The sequence below is a fragment of the Arctopsyche grandis genome, chromosome 1 (genome assembly GCF_051622035.1).
Source record: "Arctopsyche grandis isolate Sample6627 chromosome 1, ASM5162203v2, whole genome shotgun sequence".
Taxonomy (NCBI): Eukaryota; Metazoa; Arthropoda; class Insecta; order Trichoptera; family Hydropsychidae; genus Arctopsyche; species Arctopsyche grandis.
In genome coordinates, this window is record NC_135355.1 from 38,076,378 (window position 1) to 38,092,862 (window position 16,485).

Consider the following 16,485-nt stretch of genomic DNA (forward strand, 5'->3'; position numbering starts at 1 on the left):
TAATATACTAAAGTGTTATATATAGGATTTTTTTATATTAAATTATATTATATAAAGAGTTTTTACGGATGTTATTGTACCTTTTTGTTTAAAATCAGACATTACTCACAATTTCATTTCAAATAAAATATATCAATAAAAAAATGGTGAAGTTTCAAAACGATTTGAAGACTGTAGGAATTTCAGCTCAATCTTTTGCGAAGGCGAACTAATAGGCTTGTTAAAAGTACATAAATAATATATGTATAAGTGAATTTTAATAAAAATATGTTGCAATTGGGGATTCCTTATTAAAATGAACGATACTAACCGGAAGTGATTTTTTAAAGCAATTTCTGAAAAAAAAAAATTAATTGATTGACTATAAGCTAGTCGTCGGCTAATAATTAATTAATTTTAACAATTTTATAAATAATTTTTAATTCATTTCTAAAATCATAGTCTATTTATTCTAAATAAAATGATAACTGAAAGAAAAAATAAACTGAAGTTGGACATTGCCACTGAAAACCGAAAAAAGAAAAAAATCTAAAAAAAAAACATTACTGAATGTTTTCAAATAACAGATTGTAAATACATATTTTTAGATTTTAAATATTATTTATCTATTAAAAGAATTGTCTGGAGTAAAAAAATAGGCCTTCCTGGTATAGATTAAAAAAAAAATACATTAGTTTTTAATACAATTTGATGTAAAGTCGTTCTTGAATGTAAAAATAATAATAACTTTTTCATTCCGGACGATAGGGGAAATATTGCAATCCCCATCGTCCATATAAAAAATATATTGATAATACAAATGTCATATAATATTAAATAATAATTAATCAATTTAATGTATATTTATAAAGCAGCTCCATCCACCGAACATACAGAGAAGATTCGGCAGCAAGCAAACAATTTGACTATAAAAATACACGACGACGTAGGGAGGCCGCTTTCATCATGTGAAAAACATTCTTGCTAGCATATTTGCCCTTATACAGATTGCTTTCCATTGCCTTTCGATGTCACGGTCATCAGAGAGATATTAATTTCCGCTGCGCTACAAATGGTTGGAAACCACACGGCCGCATGCTAATTTCACTTCACGCTCATTTCATACTTTTGTCTCGGCTTTTGCCATTTTAAACTTGCCAGAAAGATCTAACTCAGTTTTAAGAATTGCCAATCATCAATTGTGATCGCAATGTCATCTGCGCAACCCCATGAATATCTCGTCTTTCGTACATTGTAAAAATTCAATCGAAATGAGCATGCAGCCGCATGGTTTGCAACCATTTGTAGCAAGCCCATTAATTTTTAATTTACGTCATGCCCATTGTAGCTGGAACATTTGGGACTTTATGTACCTAATAATTGTGTGCGTGGTAGATATAATAATTTAATGGTTATACCTGCTGCTCGCACAGTTCTTTTTCGAATGGCTCCTATACCAAGAGCTATTCAACTTCTCAATGAAATCGTTGCTGCCGTCCCTGAATGCGATATTTTCCACCTCAGTGAGCGTAGATTATCGGATATTATTTTAACATATTTATCTGATAACCTGCACTCATCATTACTTTCTTAATTTGAATGTGATTTTATTAATTTTATTTTACCATGTTTTCTGCTTTTTAATTTTTCTGTTTTTTACTAATTTTACTTGTATTTATATCTTTATTGAATGTAGGCCATTGTGGCGCATTAGGTTCTTCCTGTAATGCCACAATGGTCCAAAACTATTAATAAATAAAAAAATAATAAATAAATAAATTTTATTTGTTTCTGATTGGCTGTCAATTGGAAGACATTGTGCTGAAATTAGTGCACCGTTTCACAAACAAAATATAAAATTTCCTATTATATACTAACAAAAGTTAAAAAGCGCGAATCGAATCGAATCGAAGAAAAACAATTGACGAACAATTGACTAATTTATTTTAGAATTCTTCACCATCTGAAGTGCCACCATCAGAGTGGGTGGAGTTTGGGGGCGGGGGAGGTATTCTCCTCCTAGCGAGCCCACATCGCGATCGCCTTTCCGTTTGCAAAGAGCTAGTAATTTGCAATAAAAATGCAGCTTAAAAATGCAAATGTAAGCAATTAGTATGCTCGGCGCGGTCGAGCCAAAAAATACGGCGCGACGAGAGCGGTCGAAAAACTGAAAAATCGACAATTTGATTAAGTGAAAGTTAAAGCGGTCGTCCGAGGAAAACGATGACTGCTCCGTGTGTATCGCATTTGCATTTTCCCGCCGAGGCAATTTTCCCGAATACCGTCTGCATTATTCATGACCGTCTCGGGGCACAATGTCCTCTAATTACCTGACACTCCTCAAAACAACGTGTAGTTATAATATTACACACCGTTTTTCATCTCATCCGATCGAATCGAATGTCAGTCATAACGTATTATATGCATGTGTATATTCCACTTTTTGCACTATACAGTGCAGATCAGCTTACAACCTGACAATTTGCGTGATACGAATTGAATTGAACTCCTATTATTATATTATTACTAGTGTTGTGCCCGTTGATTTCATCAGGTGGTTTTGGATTAAAATAAAGTTATATCTATACATATATGTATGTATAACTTTATTTTAATTTAGCCAGCAGTGTGGCTTAATGGTAGCGTGTATGTTTAGCACCAAGTGATCAGTGGGTTCAATCCTCCATACTGCTGGTTAGATTTGATCAAATCGATCGTTTCTTATCACAGTTTGCCAATTTTATCTGATCATTGTTAAAACGGTTTCTCAAAATTGGCAAATAATCATATTTCCTGTTGTCGCAAATCTTCTGTATTTATTGTGTGTATAATTTGCAAAAATTATGTACAAAATCTAATCCATAGATGTCTCAATGGAATTATACTGTGATTAATTAATTAATTGTTATATCGTGTTCTTCAGCTTCTAGAAATACAGTGATTTATGTAATAATAAAATGCTGCATTGTTTATGATTAATTATCCAGGAAGGCGCATTGGGGTCTTCCTGTGAAGCCTTCCTAGTATATATATATATATATATATATATATATATATATATATATATATATATATATATATATATATATATATATATATATATATATATATACATACATATATACATATATACATATATATATATATATATATATATATATATATATATATATATATATATATATATATATATATATATATATATATATATATATATTATAATAAAATAAAAAAATCTAAAAATCAATGTTTGTCTGTTTGTCTGTCACTCACGTATGCGTTCCTATACCATTCAACTGATTCCAATGAAAATTACAGGAGTTATTGTGTGTATGCCCACGACTTTTCCTGATTTGGCAATTTGGCAATTTGGCAAATTGGCAATCAACCAACCTGCTATTTGTCACCAATATTTGAATATATAAAAATCAATGTTTGTCTGTTTGTAGAAATCGCCCAAATATGGGAACGGAATCGGGAAAAACGGGAATGAATGGCATTGCAACGTAATAATTTCAAACGCGTCGCCTCCTGGGTTGTTAGGGTAAAATAAACAAACTGTTGAATAATTTCAAATGTATTAAAAAATAGTGGCAAGCATCAACATGCAAACGCTCATAGGTAAGGCTAACAGGCGACTGCGTGACTCAATAACCACGCGCCAAAAGCGACGAAAACAATAGCTTACGAAAACATAGCTGCATCTTTCTCTCACATTGATTCATCGATCAACAAGAATATGCAAGCAAACAGTCAAAAACTTGACTTATTGCTACCGCCTTTAAATCATACTTTGGAACGTAGAAATGTATTTTTTACGATGTACCCTTTTTCTAAATCATACAAAATCTATTAAAATAAATTTCTAGTAGTTCATTCTAGGAATACAAGAAATATAGGGTGTATAGCTTTGAAAACCACATAATTAACGAAAAACGTAAAAATTGGGGCACTTGCATACCCCACTTCGGCGAGGGAGGTTTAAATAGATTTAATAATGACAATACTATAATAATGTTAAATATTTTACTATTAACAGAACACGTTAAAGTTCGTCGAAAAAATTATTCATTTATCTCTACGGCTTTGACCATTTGGAGTTGACCATTTTTATTTTAATATCAGTCATGTTGGGTGTTTGAATTCATTACTTGCACTTATGCGTATCTTGCATATTGAATAACTTATATGCGTGGGCTTGAGGGGAAGCGTAATGTCCCTCATCTAGACAGGTTTTATGATATTATGTATTACTTCAAATGAAATCGTTAAATTATAAATGAAATAAACAGGAGTAAAGGTTCGGTACAAAAAGCGCTGGTGAGATTAGCTAAAAATAGTGCAAATAAAAATAAGTTCGTGGAAGGACACAACATATACCTTACATAATTAGAGGACTCAATTTAGACCTAGATCATGAATTGTAAAAAAAATTAAACTGACATATTTTGTATACGTACTCTTATTGAAAATGAGAAATGATAATACTATTGTAGATTCACCCTTTTTACGTCCAAAGGATTTTTCCAATTTGATATCACGTAATTTTTAAAGGGCTTCAAAGATTTTTTTGTAATTTATTAATATACATTGGAGCCAACAAACATATGTGAGTGTATATTATTTTGACAGTTGGTTTGTAATTTGACATATGAAATTTTATTGTACCGTTTATTACGTATAATGAAATGGTTTCTCAAAACCGAAACACAATGATTTTTTTTTAATTTTCTAGAGTGGTCATTCGATGAATCAAATGAAAGTATTCACTGAACAAACGGTTAAATTAAGTGATCAAACTCAATTCCCAAAATATCAAGTGTAAAGACGCAATGGATCTGTTTTGTTTTGTTAAGAAATTTTGTGAAAAAAAAGTTATTTGAGGAGTCACAGTAATAATATGCTCAAAGATTTATATATTCATCTACTATTTCGTCATATTTCTATTATTTATAAATGGTTTTAATAAAAACAAAAAATTATAAAGTACTTATAATATATTTTCTTTTCTTGAGTAAATGCCCTTACAAATAAAATTTAATGAGATTCTTGTGCTTGTTTCGAGGAACGATTTTTAAAATTCGGTTTAAACGATCCGAGATATTCCCTTTAGTCTGGAGCTGCTTTCTATTTTTTTTTTTGTCTTTTATAAAACTATATTAATTGCCGGATTTTCGAACATCGACTGTATATATTTATTTATTTATTTATTTATTTATTTATTTATTTATTTATTTATTTATTTATTTATTTATTTATTTATTTATTTATTTTAAACAGACCATTGTGGCATAACAGGAATTCCTAAAGCGCCACAATGGTCAAAAAATATAACACAAAAAAGAAAAAAAACAAAATAACAATTAAACATAAACATAAATACATCCATACATACATAAAAAATAACATATTGACGCCAGCTATGGTTAATTAAGATGATTTTTATAAATTATATAAAAATATTTTTATTTATGTTTGTAAATCATTATTTCTTGCATGTCCGCCATTAGCTTAGCCATCATTAGCCATGAGCTTTTCTTTTTTTTACCTATATGTGAAAATTATTAATGGTTTACTTAACATAATTATATTTTTTTACTATCAATCTATGTAACTTAATAAACTGTAAATTTTCCAAATAAATAAATAAATAATTACTGATTTTTTTTCGCGTATCACCAACCATCGAAGGCAAAATCACATAGCGTGGGATGTGGGACGTGGTTTTTTTTTAGATAGTTTTAAGCATATAGAAAAAATGTGGTGTACATGGTGCCGTCTTTTCAAAACGAAACATTCTAACTGTTTAGTTGAAATTGCGAATTTGTTTGAATCGATTTGTTGAATTTTCGAACTGTTTCGTTGAAATTTTGAAGTGCGCGCATTCCGCGCTCACCAATCCAACCCATTCCAAGTGATGAAAGAAGTGTGTGTGTGTGTGTGTGTGTGTGTGTGTGTGTGTGTGTGTGTGTGTATATATCACCCGTGACTCGCCCTAACGTCAATAGAACGTTTATTTCAACAATGAAGAGTCTATAACTTATAACTATGGACGAAATACAAGCATGAGACAATGAAGAGGATAAAGGTACAATACAACTGTTAGAGCAAAATCACACAGCGGTGAATGTAGCACGTGGTTTTTTTTTAGATAGTTTTAAGCATATATAAAAAATGTGACGTTCATCGCACGCATTCATGGCACACGGTGGAACACGTCCTTTCAAAAGGACACTTTCGACCTATGTATATCGTTGAAATTGTATGATAGTATGGTAGTGTTTATCCTTGCTTGACAGTGATCTATACCAAAACGACCCTTTGGATTTTCGGTAAAATTGTATCCTTGCTTGACAGTGATCGTTAACCAATATGTAATACACCGTTATCGATCACTGTCAAGTAAGGATACAATTTTACCGAAAATGGTTCAAAGGGTCGTTTTGGTATAGATAACTGTCAAGCGAGAATAAATATTACCATACAATTTCAACGACATCGGTTGAATGTGTCGTTTTAAAAGGACTATACCATTCACGCGTGCCATGAACCTCACATTTTTTCTATATGTTTAAAACTATCTAAAAAAAAAACCACGTCCCACATCCCACGCTGTGTAATTTCGCACTCAACCGCGTACCACCAAGTGATACGCGTACCACAGTTTTTGAAACCACTGATATGAATGATAAACCAAAGCATTAAAACTTTTCGAGATTGACCTAAAATTAGATCATCAACAATCACATACAGGTAATCCTCGATGTTTTGACTTACGAAGATACGCACTAAGATCGAAAAAAAATCAAAGAATTATTATTTTTACTTCCCCGTAAAGCACAGTTACTGAGAATATATCATGTATGGGTGATCCATCGATTTTTGCTAACCTGGGGTGTTGTCGGTCACATCTAACAGATTTTTTTATTCTTCAATTGTTTCTCTCGTCGAAATAAATCAAGTAATTAAATCATTTCAGAGGTAAAATTTATCGGATAATGTGTGATTATTAATTTTATTTCGACGAAAGAAAAAAAACCCTTTGACAAATCACCGACATCCGAGACCGCGTTTTTTTATGAATTGTTTTTTTTCGAATCGACGGTCCATATACAGTAACATATCGTGACGACTTTTAAGAAATAATAACAAGATGAAATTATAATATTTCTCTAGTTTTAAATGCGTATCATCACCATTCAAAACATTGTTGTAATTCAAAACATCAACGATGATCTAATTTTAGCTGAATCTCGCTCTTTAGCTTAATTTTGATATTTAATTTAATTTTTATTTCAATATTTTGTACGCTACTGGTTTTATCATGTTGGTTAAAAAGTTGGCCCAAAATCGTCGTTGGTTTAGTCCGTAAGCATCATAATACGATATTTTTTCACCATCGTAATTGCAGATGATACCTTAACTTATATTGATGACCAAAATGAGCAATATGGCAAAGTATGAAAACGATCGGATAAGAGATAAGGGATATAAAAAATGACCGCTTACACGAAAACCATGTGAAACGTATAAGGGCCGGGCCGCACCGTGCAACTTTGTCGGCCGACTTGTTGCGCGACACGAAAAAATGTATGGAAATGTGTGCGACAAACAAGTTGACGGGTGCGGCATGTCCCATCTACCTGCATGCATTGGTCTGGTCGCCCACAACCAAGTTGTTCGTGAGTTGAGCGGTACGGCCCGGCCCTAAGAGGTTAGTAAAAAACCACGTCCCACATCCCACACAGTTTGGGAACCGCTGATATGAACGATAAACCAAATCATTAAAACTTCATATAGACGATAAACCATAGAATTAAAAAAAAATAAAAATAAAAACCATCGCACACGACAAAACCGATCAATTACATGTAACATATAATATATTGACTGCGCACGAAAGTACCTAGCGCGGCACGCACACGACGCTCGAAAATTCGCGATAACTTTGCGAAACTTGCCGCGAGCTTTCCCGCGACAAATCGAGGAAAAGCGTCGTCAAGGGAGGCTGAGGGGGGGTGGACCGAGGGGGAAAAACGGGCTCGGCTTTCGTCGGTGTTCGTCGGCTACGAAACGCTAATATTTGAGGAAAAGCTCGCCAGACCAGACCGCCAGTCGCGTCTAACGCCGCGGCGAGAGCGGGCGCGTTTACACTGCTCGGTCTTGTCTCCGAACACAAATCGAAATATTCTCGTCGACGAGACTTACATTCATATGTACATTGACAAGTGTCGGGCTTCTGCATAGTGTGTGACCTGTAGCTTGTGTGCTACCTTATCTATACCATTTATTCGGACCGTCGTCTCGTTACGATCTTTTTTGTGTGGACTGTTTTGGTGCATCGGGCCGATGCATGTTTGACGTTTGACTAAGGTATGTTTTTTCTCCTATTATAATTTAAATTTATTTCAAGTCGTTCTTGGTCTATGTAAAGCTGACGACACACAGTGATTTATCGTCAGAATGTACTGTATAATATACCTTTTAAATAAGTATTCTTCTAATGATTTTTAAATGCTCACAATACGTCTTTGATCGATGTATTCTGATAGTTCGTAATCCAATGACTATATTTGCTACTTATTAAAAATCTTTACTAAATGTTCATGATGTAATATATTAAATAATTCTCACAATACGTCTTTGACTCGTATAATCTACTATGGAATGCTTTACAGGCACTTCAAAGTGCCTTAATATTTGAAAAAACGACTTGTATTTACATATTTATATTACAAATGGGAAATGTTTTTGTTTTAAAACTTATAATAAACAAGTCGTTTTTCGTCAATACAAAGTGATTTATCGTCAGAACTAACTGTATAATATACTGTTTAAATAAGTATTCCTTCTATTGATTTTTAAATGCTCACAATACGTCTTTGATCTGTGTATTCTGATAGTTCGTAATCTAATTACCATATTTGCTACTAATTAAAAATCTTTACAAATGTTCATGATGTAATTTATTAAATAGTTCTCACAATACGTCTTTGACTCGTATAATCTACTATGGAATGCTTTACAGGCACTTCAAAGTGCCTTAATATTTGAAAAAACGACTTGTATTAACATATTTATATTACAAATGGGAAATGTTTTTGTTTTAAAACTTATAATAAACAAGTCGTTTTTCGTCAATACAAAGTGATTTATCGTCAGAATTAACTGTATAATATACTGTTTAAATAAGTATTCCTTCTATTGATTTTTAAATGCTCACAATACGTCTTTGATCTACGTACATACATATGTATTCCAAAAGTTCGTAATCCAATGACCAGATTTGCTACTTATTAAAAATCTTCAACAAATTTTCATGATGTAATATATTAAATAATTCTCACAATACGTCTTTGACTCGTATAATCTTCTATGGAATGATTTACAAGCACTTCAAAGTGCCTTAATATTTGAAAAAACGACTTTCATTAACATATTTATGTTACAAAAATGGGAAACGTTTTTGTTTTAAAACTTGTAATAAACAAGTCGTTTTTGGTCAATACAAAGCTGACGATGCATATTGATTTATCGTCAGAATGTACTGTATAAATAAGTATTCTTCTATTTATTTTTAAATGCTCACAATACGTCTTTGATCGATGTATTCTGATAGTTCGTAATCCAATGACCATATTTGCTATTTATTAAAAATCTTTATCAAATGGAATGATGTAATTCAAAGACTCATATAATCTTCTATGGAATGCTTTACAAGCACTTCGAAGTGCCTTAATATTCGTAAAAACGACTTTTATTAACATATTTATATTACAAATTGGAAACGTTTTTGTTTTAAAACTTGTAATAAACAAGTCGTTTTTGGTCTATACAAAGCTGACGATACGAAGTGATTTATCGTCAGAACTTACTGTATAGTATACTGTTTAAATAAGTATTCCTTCTATTGATTTTTCAATTCTCACAATACGTCTTTGATCTGTGTATTCTGATAGTTCGTAATCTAATTACCATATTTGCTACTAATTAAAAATCTTTACAAATGTTCATGATGTAATTTATTAAATAGTTCTTACAATACGTCTTTGACTCGTATAATCTTCTATGGAATGATTTACAAGCACTTCAAATTGTCTTAACATTTTGCACATAATCGTCAGAATTAAGATGTACCAAAATTTTGTTGCAAACATTAATAAAACTCGATGAATATTAATATATTTTTATTATAAATAGGACACGTAATTTTTGTAATCAATGCCTTTATGATGAATTGTGCTAAAATTAACAGAACCAATTATATTTCAAAATAAGATAAGTTACAAAAAAATTGACACCAAATCTTTGCTTACTATTGAACATTTGAATACTGATTTTATATGTCAAATTAAATGCTTATTTATTGGAAATAAATATTCGGCAAAATTGATGAATAGGATGAATACTTTAGGTACAAAAATTTACATGGAACCATTTTAATTTATTAAAATGTACAGAATTGAATTAAATATCTGTCATCAAATACATGCAATGAAATATTTACACTTTCAGTTTGTGTGAATTTCAACTACACACTGACGATTAATCATTTTAACGAATATTTCACATTGAGTCAATTTTGACGTCATTGTAGGCATTTAAGAAAATGGAAAATTATCGATTGAATCGGCTAATTTCAACAATGAAACGTTCATTTTGCAATTAAACGTTTACGTTGTTTTCCATATATTTATCTTTTTCATTTTTGTAAAAATCTATTATTGGACTCGGATGTTACATATATTATTTATTTACTTTTTGTTTTTTTTATACCTATCTCTGTACATCCTGTCTGTTGATTTTTCAATTAATAAAATAAAAATAAAATAAAAATACAATAATCTTGATGAATAATTTATGAAATGTCAAATTAAACTTCCACGAAAATTCAATATCAAACAAAATTCGATAATACATTAAGTATGTATGCTTACGTAAATAATGTAAAATTGACATCCAATTCCTAGTATAATAATATCAAATTCGGCACACGTTCCACACAACATCGTCAGTATTGTTTTCTGGAAATACGTATTACAATTTAATATACGTATATATGGCGTTTACGATTTGATTCAATTGAGTTATTAAATTCAATTTTGTTTCTGTATTCATATCTATATTGTTTTGTTTTTGTTATAAATAACGTCCCATAACATATCATTTCTAATAAGTCCTTCCGATTTACTGTAATCTTTGAAATATTTATTCATTATGAAAGTCTTGATCCTTAGTCTTGTGGGCTTAAAGGCCTTGATATCATACACACATAGACAAGGATTGACTTTTCTAAACAAACACATGCACCTTTGATTTTACATGCATAACGATGCGGAAAGCGTGTAAGCTTTCCCGGCTCGGCTTACAGCCTTATCGGATGGTGAAATAATTTAGCTAATAAACTGCGTATTTTTTTACGACGCACGCGTTTTGTTCGCTTCGACCGCAATTACGAGCGACGTAAAAGTAAATTTCTCCGAAGGAAACGTATCGAAGGGTGGGGTTTTTTGATTTAATCTCGATAGGAAAAGTCGCGTCGAACAATAAGGGCGGGGGGTGTTGTAAGGGGTGGGCCCAGTGGCGTGCGCTCAACTCAAACAAACCCCGAACACATCACAAAAGTGACCCTTTTGTTGTTGTTGCCGTTGCTGTTTTTTTTTTTTTTTGCCTCGTATTATTTATTTCGATTTAATACGTCCAAAACGTTCGTGTATATTCTCCTTTGTTTGTGTTTTCGTCGAGAAATCGTACGTGAAATACACACACACACACACACACGGTCGGTTCTATTATAATAATTTCGCATTGTTTGCCTTTTGTATTAAAGCGAAACGCAAAAAGGCATTCCAATTATAAATTAAGATTTTGCAAATGCGTCGAAACCTTTCTAGATTTAAATTTTGTTCGTAAAAAGAATTTACTCACATTCATGATGAAAATTTCGCCCGATTCAAATGTTCATCTTCCTATAGTTATAATATACATATGTATAATATGTATGTATGTATGTATATACAAATTTCAGGGTTTAAATTCATACCATAAATAAATAAATAAAATACACACAATGGAAAACTCATTAATGATGTGATATAATTTTCGATGTTTCGTCGGTTTCTTCATTTATTCATTCATGTTTTCTTAAATAAATTGATTATTAACAGTTGGAAATAATGAAAAAATAGGCAGAAATACTTGTATTTATTCCAATTTTGTTATATTATTATATGTATTGCAAAATTGAATTATTGCTCGGGACATATTATGAAAGATATTTACTTTACAGGATTACGTTTTATTATGATGTTGATACTTATTTTAAATATTTACACATTTCCTTTGTAATTTACTTATGTTTTTTTTAATATTGATTTAATTATAAGTAAGGAATATAGGATTTGGGTTTCATTTTTAGATTATCTTAGCCCTTTAAATCCCATAGTACTGTTGCCTTATTTTTCAATTAGTTTGTAAGAAGTCATCGGGAATTTTCTTGTACTGTTTGTAGCCCTTTCTGCCGAGTATTGTTTGGAGCCCTTTCTACATATATTACTCATTTAGAACGCATAATAATAAAGAAATACATTCTTACTGCAATTGCAAATTTCTTCACAATGATGGTTTTGTCTCCTTGAAATCTAGGAGGAAAATTTAAGATTCATGTGTTTTTTTAAGTCCTTATTTAAAAAAAGCAATATCCTATTCCAATATCCAATCAGATCCCTCCGCAATTATTTATCATTTCACATTATCTCGTTCTTCCAACCATTCTTGCAAGTCGTTTTTATGAAGATCTTACTCTTCTTTTAAAAATATTCTTCCTCATATTGATCCATTTTGGTATTTCTTCTTTTGGTTTACATTTCTATTGTTTGCTAATTTTTCTTAGCAATACATACATATATGTATGTATGTACATACATACATATAAACTACATATATCCCATATCTACTATTATTCAATGCTTCTCTTCTTTGTTTTCATATTTATTTTTTCATTGTTGTAATTAATTTTATAATAGAAACTTTTTGGTGTTAATGTTATATATGTATGTATGTTAAATGCGTCATTTGAACTAAATAATTACATAAATTAAAGTTTAAATCAAACTAATATGGATTCTAAGTATTGTATTAAAAAAAAAGAAAAATAAAGTAAATCTCCTTAAAGGATCTTGTATTCAAAAACGGCTTATTCCATTTTTTTCCTAGAATTTTACTTCAAAAAATATAAATCGCATTAGTCGTCTGTATTCCATCATGTTTTTTCAGAAAAGAATCTTTGTAAATAAAGATACATATATTAAAGTAAAAACGCCCATTAGATTAAATCCAAAAAAATATCTTTGACCTTACACTTACTTTGACACTTACATAAAACCTATATATCAGATTATTTTCGACTAAATTCAAAATAAAATACATATTCATATGTACATATGTACATATATGACTATCGCATCGATTTTACTCTGTTCGACTTTTTAATTAATTAATAAATAAACGTCACACCGATGAAAGGCCGCATTCACGAAATACGTAAATTCGCAAACCAGATTATTCTTTTCAAGTGGCAAAACCCCGTTTGATAGCCCTCGTAAGTCGATTCACAAAGCCGTCCGACCACCGAGCCACCCCCTGCATCCCCCCATATTTGGAAACCACTCCAACAAACGGGCCCAGCATCCCCTTTTTTTGTACGGTCGGGCTTTTTGTGTGTCCGGCGAGAGTCCGATATGTCAGCAAATTGATACGTTTTTAATTGAATCAGTGGGAATAATGATTACAGTGTGCCAAACGGATTTTCGTCTCTGTCAGAGCGACAGTTTTTCCGACCGGATAACAATAAATTACTCAGACGCGAATACGACATGAAATATACATACATATTATATAAAAGAATGTAACGTGGGAACACATATTATACACCATTATTGTGCACATAATTAATAATATGTTTATTGAAAGATAAATAAATTTCCTATTATTAATTAATTTCAAATGATATATCAACGTCTTTCTAAACATCACTCAAATCAAACTTTGATGGGTAAAATTTCAGCCGAAACTATGTACTTATAATTGACTGGACTATAATTTAAATTTCTGCACTTTTGATTTATCGCAATTTGATTTTCCCGATTGATTGAGTTACCATTTTGGCGTAAGAACGTGATATGTTCAATATCAGGCAATAATATTAGTATTTTACTTATTTATTTTGAAACACAGAAACAAACAGCATGACAATGTATACGTAAATTTTCTAAAGATGAATAGCAACAATGCAAAATATAAAAATGGCCTTGTAATAAAAACAAAGAAGAAAAGCATTAAATTATGGTATATAAATAGGATATATTATTTATTTATTTTATTCTAAACAGACCATTGTGGCATAACAGGAATTCCTAACGCACCACAATGGTCAAAAAATATAACACAAAAAAAAACAAAATAACAATTAAAAATAAATTAATACATAACGAAAATAATATACTCATCAATAATACATAAAAAAAATACATTTGAACATAAACATAAATACATCCATACATAAACATAAAAAATAGCATTTAATAATAACAGATAAAGTAAAAATATCAAATAAATATTATATATTTATTAAATATTATATATATATATATATTATATTATATAAATATTATATATATATTTCTAAGAAAAATGATCAAACTATAGAAAATTAAAGCAAAAAAAGCTCATATTCAGAATGTTGTTAAAAAAAGAGAATATTGTAATAAGTGAGACGTAAAGGAGGTATGTATAAAAAAGCAATATAAAAAGCAATTACAGGAATAATGGGTAGAACATGTGAAATATTGAAGGTTTACGAAAGGATGGGATTGGATATTGTAATAGGATATTTCATTATAAATAAGAAGTATCAATTATATAATATAATCCAAAAGCTTAAACAAAAAACATAAATCATAAATTTTCCTTTCAAATGTAAGGAAACAAAACGATCATTGCGAAGAAATTTGGAATCGCAGTAGGAATGGAATTTGTGTTTAATCTCTTCAGATTATTAATATCTTATAAAAGTATAAACTTCAAACAGCGGTAGTTTATGGCATTTAAGATGAAAATTAGGAATACTGAGAAGGGGAAAATTCATATGTATGTACATATTACACCATCATGCTCATTATACCAAACACAACAAACATATGTACACACACACTATTCAAAATTGAGATCTCATGAATATTCAATTAAATTTTAGTTTACGCGCTAATTACATATGTATCGAATTCCATTAGAGTGTTTGCCAGATTTTTTGCATACATATGTATATAAAAAATACGCGATGTGTCGACAACGTTACCCGAGGGGATAATATCAAATGCGAACAACACACAACTTGGACAAAATTGGAATATGCGGTTGTTAATGAGCGGATATGGTTGTGTACGAAATGAACCAGCTCGTTCTCGTTCTCGAGAAAATTTAATTTGCTCTCTAACGAATTCGAATACACGACCGACCTTTATACAATATTGTTTGTATGTATGTATGTATGTATGTATTTATATTGAATCTAAACGAAAAAGCAATTTGATTCTGTCCTTTTCATAGTCTCATCCCTCTTTTCTTTTTGTTTTGCCTTCTTTATTTTATTAATAACAATATATGTACATATGTACGTATCATGTCATGTTCCAATGCCAAGTTTATATATTTTTTCAATTACTTGGTTAACAAACCAAGATTTCTTTATTATCATAAAAACGTTTCATTTATGTTATTGGTAGATTTATTCGAAAACTACAGATTTAATTATGGAACGATGATGAATTTAAAATGAGATGCGTAGAACTTTGTTTCACTTATTAACTTTGGTTCACTTTGTTCTGCTGCTGTGCTGACCGTCACTTGCGGGGTCGATATTAATGACTACCACTCTCGGAGTCTCGATGGTGATGACTTACTTATGTGATCGAATGGTGATCTATATAAATGATTTTTATCTTTTGGGTTGGGCAAAGTCCGGCATTCCTGGGTTGTATCCAGAAGTCTGGCACTTCTGTCTTATCTGACTATCCCTTTACAGGAATTTTAATGGACTTGTTACTCACGCATGTACATATATGAATGAGAAAATGAAACATAGAATGAACAAAATTGCATCCCAAACTTAAAATGAAGAATATTTGATTATATCTATAAACCACAGATTTCAAACCTATTTCGGGTAGCGACCCCTTTTTATAAAAAGCTAAAGTGATTCTGCGACCCCTATTCATTTGAAAGGGGCATTTTTATTGTACGACAAAATCATAAAAACATCTAAATATGGATCAAAAATAAAAATAATTCTACGTTTTCAATGAAATGGATTATGAATGAAAGTATATTTCAGTCATGTTTGAATGAAAATTTTCAAAATACATACATTTAATTTTACAGCAAAAGAATATGAAGATATATTTTCAACTCCCTGGCAAAGAGAAGAGATTTATTTCTTGGGAAACATTT

The 16,485-nt window shown here is 30.7% G+C and overlaps 1 protein-coding gene and 1 long non-coding RNA gene across 2 annotated transcripts in view; both read left to right on the forward strand.

Moving 5' to 3' along the window:
- The window catches only part of LOC143909031 (uncharacterized), a 265,898-nt gene that overhangs the window by 210,859 nt on the left and 38,554 nt on the right, over positions 1-16,485 (forward strand). The window lies entirely within an intron of this gene.
- The window catches only part of Fili (Fish-lips), a 181,655-nt gene continuing 173,259 nt past the window's right edge, over positions 8,090-16,485 (forward strand). Inside the window, exon 1 of the mRNA XM_077426905.1 lies at positions 8,090-8,352. The gene's annotated coding sequence lies outside the window, so the exon portion shown is untranslated. The remainder of the gene's footprint in view (positions 8,353-16,485) is intronic.